The sequence below is a fragment of the Miniopterus natalensis genome, chromosome 5, assembly GCF_054644295.1.
Source record: "Miniopterus natalensis isolate mMinNat1 chromosome 5, mMinNat1.hap1, whole genome shotgun sequence".
In the NCBI taxonomy this organism is placed as follows: domain Eukaryota; kingdom Metazoa; phylum Chordata; class Mammalia; order Chiroptera; family Miniopteridae; genus Miniopterus; species Miniopterus natalensis.
In genome coordinates this window covers 85,040,744-85,049,908 of record NC_142085.1, presented here as the reverse complement: position 1 = coordinate 85,049,908, position 9,165 = coordinate 85,040,744, and the positions used below count along the sequence as shown (strand labels likewise).

The window sequence follows — 9,165 nt, the reverse complement described above, 5'->3', positions numbered from 1 at the left end:
GTCAACCAACGAATGCGTAAATAAGTGGAACAAACCGATGCTTCTCTCTCTCTCTCTCCCCTTAAAAATCAATAAACAAAACAATTTTTTAAAAAGAAATGCATATTTTTTACCTCAACTCCTGAGATTCTAGCTCCACTGATCTGGAGTGAGGCTAAAGAATCTGAAACTTTACAAACATAAGCAGGTGGTTGGGATGCAGAAACTGAGGCCTGAGAAACACACACTCAGCTCGGCCCAAGACCCGCCTCCTGTCAGCTCAGCTGGAAAGCTCCCCCGCTGATTCACGGAGCCACCGACGTGAACTCAGACATGTGGAGGTGACACGTACACGGTGCTTTGAGGAATGCTGCTGCTTCATCACTGTGTGAAATGCCTCTTTAGTTACTCATAACGGCATGCTGGCGACAAGGACTGCGTCCAAACTCATTTATTTTTCTTAACTATTTGACACTTTATGAAAGTCAAGCTCCCTTCTCAAGACAAGCTAAATGCCGTGCTCTTAACTCGATGGGAAGACCTAGGGGCACCACAGAGATTTAAGAAGTTCCTTGACAGAGGGGGTCGGGAGGGTCTAGTTTCGCTCACAATTGTATCCCCAGCGCCCACCTTCACTTTGCACATAGTAGGTGTGTGATAATACGCGTTTACAAATGAACCCAACACGAAGGAATGTGAGAGTATGACCATCCGGATGATGCCTCGGTATAAGTAAACCCCAAATACTTGTGACTGTAAATTCGATGAGTCCTTGATCAGGAAAATAATAACCCAGACGCTGAAGAACGATCCACTACAAGTCTGGGGGAAACGCACGGCAGGGAGCCCGGCGCTCGGCGAGGGCTCCCGGAGGAAACCTGAGCCCCTCCCTAGGATCGGCCTATGCTTCTGATTCCCTAAACTTTCCATTACTCCAGACCACAGGTTTCCGCATGGCTCAGCGTATTTTAATTAAACTCCGAGGATGAACACAGACTTTCCAGCGTCCTCCTGGTCTGTGCCATTAGGCTGCGAAGCGGGTTCAAAGCTAACACTCTGGAAGGGGGCGTATTCGCAGCTCATTAGGAGCCTGCATCGCCCTCCTGCGAAGCACCACCACGGGGGGCGGGGGGGCACCCGGCAGCCACCGCTTCCTTGCCCTTCAGGATGGGCATCTCTGTTCCTTACTGGCCTGTCGAGTGTCCACAAAGCAGAGCCCTGTCTGTGTGACTCAGGCCATGAAAATGCTGCACTTGGCAACCACGGGGGTCCTCCCCACACAGGCCCCAGTGCGAGCCCAGGGGAAGCATGAAGGCCAGCCCTGTATCCCTGCCCTGTGCCATGTGTAACGGTCCCAGCCGCCCCTGCCAACAGCCACAGCGAAAGGTGGAGGCTGGGAGGGGCGCCGTGTCCTGAGCTAAACTCTGCTCCTGGAGGCGGCGTCATGAAGCTGGCAGGGGCTGACGGCCGCGGCACGTTTACCTTCCTCCCTCCCCCTCCCTTCTTTCCTTCCTCCCCCCCTTCTTTCCTCCCCCCCCCACCCCCTTCTTTCCTTCCTTCCTCTGTGGGTCTCATGTAAAAATAAAAGAATCAAAAAATCTCAAAGAAACGTTCAACTAGCAGAGATTTCTGGGGACACCACTGGCCTTTTCCCAAGTCTGTCACTCTCTCCAACTCCGCCCCTAGTTATTATGAAAAAGATTAAAGAAACGAAGAGAAAACTACACTAACTAACCCTCACGGGGAGCTGCCGTTATACTTTAATCTGAAAAACATCTCCTGACGGTAACCTGCACGTCCTGTGTAAATTGCATGGGTGTCACCCACAGTACCGGGCGCCGTCCTTGGCCCCTGCACAGCCCAAACAGGTTGGCGAGATAATCCTGGTTCAGGCCATTAGGACACAGTATAGTTGAAATATATGCTATAAAATGACTTTTGGACTCTGACCACGATTATGACACTCACCGGAGTCTGCCAACATTATCACGTAAATAAGAAAACATATGTATTTTAAGTATTATAAACAATTCAATTTCTTGGACAGTCCTCTCCTAAAGTGGAGAGGGGACACCACTGGCCTTTTCCCAAGTCTGTCACCCATTAATTAATTTTCAGTCTGCACCCATTCATTTCGCACAGAAGGGTGTGTTTCAGCGAAGGGGCTCGAAGGCATTCCTGAGACGGCCAGGGCCCCACGGGGACACCGACGCCGGCTGGCTGCCTTCAGCCATGGGCCATAAAGTTCAAGTTCAGGACGTGAGCTGATGTCTTCATCTCAGTCCTGTTTTCCGATTCCCAGGCCAGCATGTGCTGGCGATACCACGGATTCCAGATGTGGAAACAGCTGCAGGTCCCCTGCCGGGTCGGTGTCTCGGAGTCTTTCTCCTCCCGAGTGTCCATCACCCGGAGTCATCCTCGGACCCTGGCTCGGCCGCCGTGAATGGACACACTGATCTGCGGAGGTTAACGCCAAGTGCGCAGTCCAGGAAATTGTCATCTGAGTGATTCATGCGCGTGTCCCGAGCCCCACCGGGCACTAAGGAGATGGATGCTTTGCTAACAAATGTCGCATTCATCAGCTTAATTTAAGGTAACCCGGCTTGGCAGTCAAACGCATACTTTTCAGTAAGCAGCCAACTTTTCTTCTACTAAACCTGTAGGAGAATATATTACCAGCTTCTGGGAAATGCCATTTGCATGAAGCTGAGCCGCGGCAGGTTTGGGAACGCCGCAGTGTGGGCAGCCTGCCCCACGTTCGGTCCCCGTGCGCACACGTGGCCGGCAAGTCAGAATCACAGCGCCTCGGGGGCCTCCACGGTCGTCTCTGCCCAACCGCACAGGAGGCCCCACCAGGAGGCCCCGCCGGCTGTGCCGTCCTGGAAGCAGGCCCGAGAAGCAGTGTGTGACAGAGGACAGGCCCCGAGTCTGTGCTCCGAGACCGATACAATTGAAGAGGAAAGCCGGCGGTGAGCTCTCAGGGACAATTCGGTTGCGGAGATAGGGTGACACCCATCAGAGAGTAGGGAAGACTGCTGAGCAGCCGGTGGCCATCTGCCCCATTTATATATGAAGTTCTAGCCCTTCAGTGGATGCATCTGAAGATGAAGCCTTAGGGACCTAACAAAGGTTACGGAGCGTGATAAGTTGCAGCCTTATTTTGATAGAACTGGTGTCCCTATAAAAAGAGACACACACCTCTCTGTGTCTTATAAAAACGTATCTCCACATACCTCCCTCCCCCTCTCCCTCTGTCCCTCCATCTCCCTCTCTATCTCTCCCTCTCCCTCTGTCCCTCCATCTCCCTCTCTATCTCTCCCTCTCCCTCTGTCTCTCCCTCTCCGTCTCCCTCTCCGTCTCTCCCTCTCCCTCTCTCTCCGTGTGCACAGAGAAGATGCCAGGCGAGGACAGGATGCGAAGGCGGCCGCCTACAAGCCAGGAAAGGGGCTCCCACCAGAAACCAGCCCTCACAGCACCTTGATCCTGCACTTCTGGCCTCCAGGATTCTGGGAGAATGAACTTCTGTTCTTTAAGCCACCCAGTCGGCAGCAACCCCAGCAGACTAATCAGTGTGTAATAAACAAGCGGAAGTGGGAAGAGTGAACTATATCTCCACTTTTAAAAAAACTTTAACAACTGAGGAGTAAGTGCAAACACACTTTGTGAAAGGCCCCGATTGATCGAAGGGGTGTTGCGGGAAATGCCTCGGGCGCTAGGGGCCCCCGACGTGAGATGCAGTGGGTGGTAGGAGCTACTTCAGAGAAAAAGCAGGAATTGGCTGGCGAGCCACTGGACGTAGGAAAAGAAAGGCCCAGAAGGAGGAGCCTGATCTCTGTTTCCCAGGCTGGGGGATGGGGATGGAGATCCGGCCCCCTCCAGGATGAGGGTGGCAAGAGCTGCTCCCACGGGCGGCGAGAGAGCCTCAAGGACCACGGGGACTAAGGGACGAGTGGAGAGGAAAGGAAGGCAGCAGATTATGCTTAGATTTCCACTGTTGAAATGCCAGCGTCAACATCTGGGCAGTCGGGGGTGGGAGGGGGTGACGGGTAGGCATCCCCTTCATCACCGACCCCAGAGGAACCCCCTACTACCAGTGAAGCTGATAGCTGGTAACGGGCTGGGGAGGTGGGACATGGGGTGAGGGGTGGCGGGGTAATGAGGCATTCAATCCTGTCCCAGACGGCTCCAGTTTTGTGTGGGACAGACTATAAGAGAGTTCTAATTTTGTACAGCCAGAGGGACACACAATTCTCAAATCCCTGCACGGATGAGAAGTCTAGAAATTTCTCCCAAATTGCTAGTTTAAGGTCAGAAGCAGTTCTGAATAGAAGTCGACGGTGGGAGGGGTTGGAACTCCCCTGGGCATTGGTGTCAGTCTCTCCCACCAGCCGTGGGACACGGGGCATCACTGAGAGGAGACACCAAAAGTAACCTTCTGTCTAAAGATAACTTCCAAAGTCCTTTTATCATCTTTTTTTTTTTTAATCCTCACCTGAGGATGTTTTTTCCACTGGTTTTCAGACAGAACGGAAGCGAGAGAGAGAAACATCGATGTGGGAGAGACGTTGATCAGTTGCCTCCCGCACGCGCCCTGTGGATCGAGCCTGCAACCGAGGTACATGCCCTTGGCCGGAAGCGGACCCGGGACCCTTCAGTCCGCAGGCTGACGCTCTAACCACTGAGCAAACCAGCCAGGGCTACCAGCTTTGCCTCTTTGCAAGCCGAGGCTCATTTTAGGCTTTGGCTGTCCCAAATCTCCTCTCGTAGTCCTCCTTGGAGATTCACTCCTCTCCTTTTGCCTCTGCACATCCTTTAAATATCTGATCCCACTGGCAAGGCACCGGGTTTTCTGCAACAATGACTTAAAACTTCTGTGCAAATGGGTGCACACTCACCCAGTGGTTTTGTGCACAGTGACTTACTGAAGATCGAAACCCCAAATCTGACATGACTGAAGGGTCGTATGGTTCACATGCTCTCAGGGTAGTTCAGTGGCCACTGCGAGTCAGGCTGACGGGGTCGTCTTTAGGTCGGTAGACTCCGATGTCACAATATCAGACCCTGGCTCAGCTCATAGTGAACTCCTTGTACCGGCGAGCACAACTGGTTAGAGTAAGGTAATGATGGGGCTTGGGGCTGGCTCCCTACCCAGGCCTGAGCTCTCTCCTGCCCAGATGGTCCTGTGGACTTGCAAATGCCATTGGTTACACGAGGGAGGGGTGGGGGTGGGGAGGAAGGCTCGGAGCAATCGCTGCACAGGGCTCTGGGTACTCGGATCACAGTGGCATCTGAAGGAAGGACGCCTGAGGCTGGAGCTCTTCCAGGGAGAAAAGACAATGACAGAAGAGATAAAAGCCATGAGAAACGGGGCCTCGTGGAAATCTGTCTTGGCTAAGGGAGGGGAGGGAGGGTGACATGCAAGGAGAAAGGAAAGGAACTTTCAGAAATTATTCACAGTGTGCCTGGGGGCAGTCTCCACCCACACTGGACCCTCCACAGGGACGCCCAGTGCACGTCTGAGGAAAGCCTTCTGCAAACCCTTAAGAATATGAGCATGCTTGGGGGCAAGGCTTGTAGGCATGTGTGCGTGCGAGTATGTGTGTGTGTGTGCGTGGACATGTGAGCGTGTGTGTGTGCGTGTGTGTGTGTGTGTGCGTGGGCATGTGAGCATGTGTGTGTGTGTGTGGGCATGTGAGCATGTGCATGTGTGTGCGTGTGCACACATGTGAGGTGGGGCTGCCTGTCAGGCGGCGTGAGGCTGGCGCTTGCTGACTGCCCGTGGCGCAGACGTCTAGGTAAGGAGTAAGGCATGCACCCGACGCAATGTCTGCCCCTGGCGCACACCCCTGAAATCTCATTCAGGTTCAAAGAGGTAACAAAGGCGCGTGTGCCCACAGGGTGAGTTTGACACCCATGGAAATATATGCTCAGATGTTTACCTTCTGGGATTTTACAGGGCAAATCAGGAGGCTGGGCCTCATAACCTGGCAATAAAACGTCGAATGTTTGGGGAAATGGTTTACCTTGGATCCGGGGCAGCCATTAATATGGGGAGGAAGTGAAAGAGAAGAAACCTTCCAAAATGAAAGTTTCAAGTTCACAGAGAATTTTTCCTCATGTCCAAGCACAACAGCCTCAGGAATGCCGGGCCACGGGCGCAGCCTGCGAGATTCCACAGCAACAGAGTTCTCTCGGTGTGAGTCCCTCCTGTGGGGGCCTTGGTGCACAGAGGTTTTCACCCCAACTTATCTATGGACGGTCACGAGCAAAGCAGCTTAAAATCAGAGCACGTCACACAAGGTGCGGACCTGTGACTCTCACCTCACCTGGAACCAGTCCTTCCTTATGCATCTGACAAAGGAACTCCCTCCCCAAGACCATTCCCGTACCAGCCAGGCCCTCAACTTCAATGTCATACAAAAATCCAATGGAATATTCACCAATAACAACAAGTTTTAGAGTGTTAACCCCCAAATTAGTGAAAAGGAGGCACACTCTTCTCAACCTACATCAAAAATCAACCTGTTTGGGGGGAAAGTAGTTATATTTCTTCTACTCAAAAAATTACCTTGAGTCATCTGATGCGGCTCCAGAAGAATTGTCTGGAGCTACTGCTAACAAACTGTCTCAAGAAGGTGTTACGTTTCAAGTTGACAGGAAGTGACCACAGCGTGGGATGTGTCTGAGCAGACGGCTCTTGTCTCCGGGTCCCCGAAGCACTTCCTCTGCCTTGGACAAAGGCCCTTGCATCATAAAGAGACTCTGCTGCTCACTCCAGCTCCAGCTCCCACTCACCCTGGCGGTCCTGAAGGGGGGCCCGCCTTCCTCGCCCTCGATCCCCCTGGAACCCAGGTCAGCGCCTTGAAGCGAGTAGCTGCTCCCTAAACATCTGTTGAGCGTGTGGGGACAGGGTCAGGGGTGGGGAGGTTGGGTCAAGTTACAAGGAGCTCTGGAAACCGAGCAGAAGAACTGGATCCAGTACTGGCCGGAAGGAGCCGGTGAAAGCAGACGGCGCTTGGGCAGCTCCTCTCACGTGCCTGGCACCGTCAGTGTCTCACACACATTAACTCACACGCACGAGCCCCTGCAGTGCGGGCGGTTTTATTACCTCTGTTGTAGAGAGGAGGAGAGATAAGAGGAGGTGACGGAACCGGGACTCGAACCCGGAGAGTAAGGCTCCAAGGTCTGTGCCCCTGACCACCGGGCACACGGCCTTGAGAATGAGGAAGACCCGGCCCTGGCACAGCGCCCAGGCCAGCAGGAGGGAGGGAAAGTACGGGTGCAATCTGGACAAGGTGTGGTGAGTGCAGGGGCGGAGGTCCTGGCAGGGGCCACGGGCACAAGGGGAGGCTGCAGCCCAGAGCAGTGGGTCCCGAAAGGCTGCCCAGACGGCCCGAAACATGAGTGGGAGGGTAGAGGAGGGAAGAAGGGGCTGAAAACCCATGTCAGGCAAAGACCAGCAAGAGCAAAGACACAGCAGGACCCGAGAGGTGATGGGTCCCAGGGTGAGCAAGGGGCGTCAAGAGGTGAGGCTGAGGAGGGGTGGGAAGGGCCCCAGAGCCCGTGAGTTGTGTGGGAGGCTGGATTTAATGCTGAGGGAGATGGGGAGCCATCGGGGGGGGGGCCATTCCCAGGGGAGTGACGCGGTTGGAGATGCCCCCTCTTTTACGTGGAAGGTGGTAGAACCACGACAGGGTGTGACGACGGTCGGGAGGTTACTGCAATGGGCGAGAGATGAGCCACAGAGAAGAGACGAGTTAGGGAAAGACCGTTCACCACACTGATTTCTTTTTCTCTCTGCACCACCATGCGATGGCGTCGGCCTTGTGTGGCCGCTGAATATACGTTCATCTTGAAAACAGCCGAGGTAAGGGGGTCCTTGTTAGCATTTTGCGGCGGGAGCTTAGCCTGTGAGGCTGAACCGCATATTATCTGATTTTCTTTCCCATCAGAATCTCTGCAGGGGCCGTGCCCTGAAGGAGCAAATGAAAAGCTTCGGTATTATGGAGCCGGGGGCAGAAGCCTGCACTGCTAACCTCTCCACACCAAGCGCCTGACTTCTCCTAGACGTCTGAAAAGTCCTGACTGCAATGCCAGGGTAGTGACAGGGTGAGGGTCCCTAACCCCGGGGCCCTCAGGACCCCATCGGGCATGTGCGAAGCCGGGCAGGTCCCGAGCGGCCGCAGTACTGACCTCAGGCCAATCCAGGGAGCGGCGGAGGGAGGGCTCCGGGTCTGCTGGGCTGCGAGCTGCCTCATCTTCCAAGTCGATCTGTCCTGGAAGAAAAAACACGTGGGCTGTTACCTCACTCACACGGCAGTTACCAATTCACACCTCGTTAATGAAAAGCTCACGTTTCACCGCCAATCGGAACGACCGCCTGCCATGACTCATGAGAAAGCTGCGTTTCCGAGGCCTAATTTCCACCGATAACAGGACTGTTCACTTTGGCTGTCAGGTCAGCGCAGGCGGCTACATGACCGTCCCAAGACACGGTTATGCAGAGAAAATGTGGGCGCTGTGTTTGAGTCACACTCGGCGGCGGGGATGTGTTTTTATTGCAGTGTGACCTGCTCTTTGGTTGGTACATTCCAGTGGATGTACAAGGAAGGGCTCTGAAGGTCCTACGTGTGAGCACAGGACTCTGGAGATGGGTGGAAGTCGTCTTTTTGTAGATAAAGAAACGAGATCCGGAGAGAGGACCCCACCCACAATCTGGCAGCCGGTTCCTGGTGGAATCCGCAGTTCTCCAACCAGGGCTCCTTCTGAAATAATAGCCCTTAAGAAGACTTTTGATTGCCAAAACACTAAATTTCCTGTTGACTTTAAACGTATCCTATAATCTATTTCAATGTGGAAGCAATTTTCACTTTTACAAAGAAATTCTAATAATCAGCTCAGGTCTCTAGTCCTGCTGGAGAACTGAGCCCCACCAGGGTCTGACAAGAAGGGCTCTCCCCGTGACCTTCCTGTGCTTCAGCCTGGCCCTTAAGGGCAAATTGTCCCTGGCTCCACGGCATCTTGGAAAGTCTTAAAGTGCAGGCCTGGGCTCTGGCCTTAGGCTAATGGAGTTCAAACCTCTCATTACACTTTAAAAAAAAACACAACACAAAAAAAAACTGCAGTGCAGGCAGATGGTCAATTAGAGGGAGAGCCAGATCTAGAAAAACTGAAGAAACGTGTGTT

General features: G+C 53.6%; 1 protein-coding gene and 1 long non-coding RNA gene across 2 annotated transcripts in view; both read right to left on the bottom strand.

The window, feature by feature from the left end:
• Positions 1–1,962: 1,962 nt before the first annotated feature.
• LOC148093152 (uncharacterized) lies at positions 1,963–6,753 on the bottom strand. Its single transcript, XR_015714586.1, has 3 exons — positions 6,003–6,753; positions 4,472–5,296; positions 1,963–3,099 (listed from the first exon to the last, which is right to left on the bottom strand). It is a non-coding gene; the product is annotated as an uncharacterized LOC148093152 (long non-coding RNA).
• A 1,428-nt stretch (positions 6,754–8,181) lies between these two features.
• SCAF8 (SR-related CTD associated factor 8) overlaps positions 8,182–9,165 on the bottom strand; it is a 124,523-nt gene continuing 123,539 nt past the window's right edge. The window contains exon 21 of the mRNA XM_087817698.1: positions 8,182–8,255. The gene's annotated coding sequence lies outside the window, so the exon portion shown is untranslated. The remainder of the gene's footprint in view (positions 8,256–9,165) is intronic.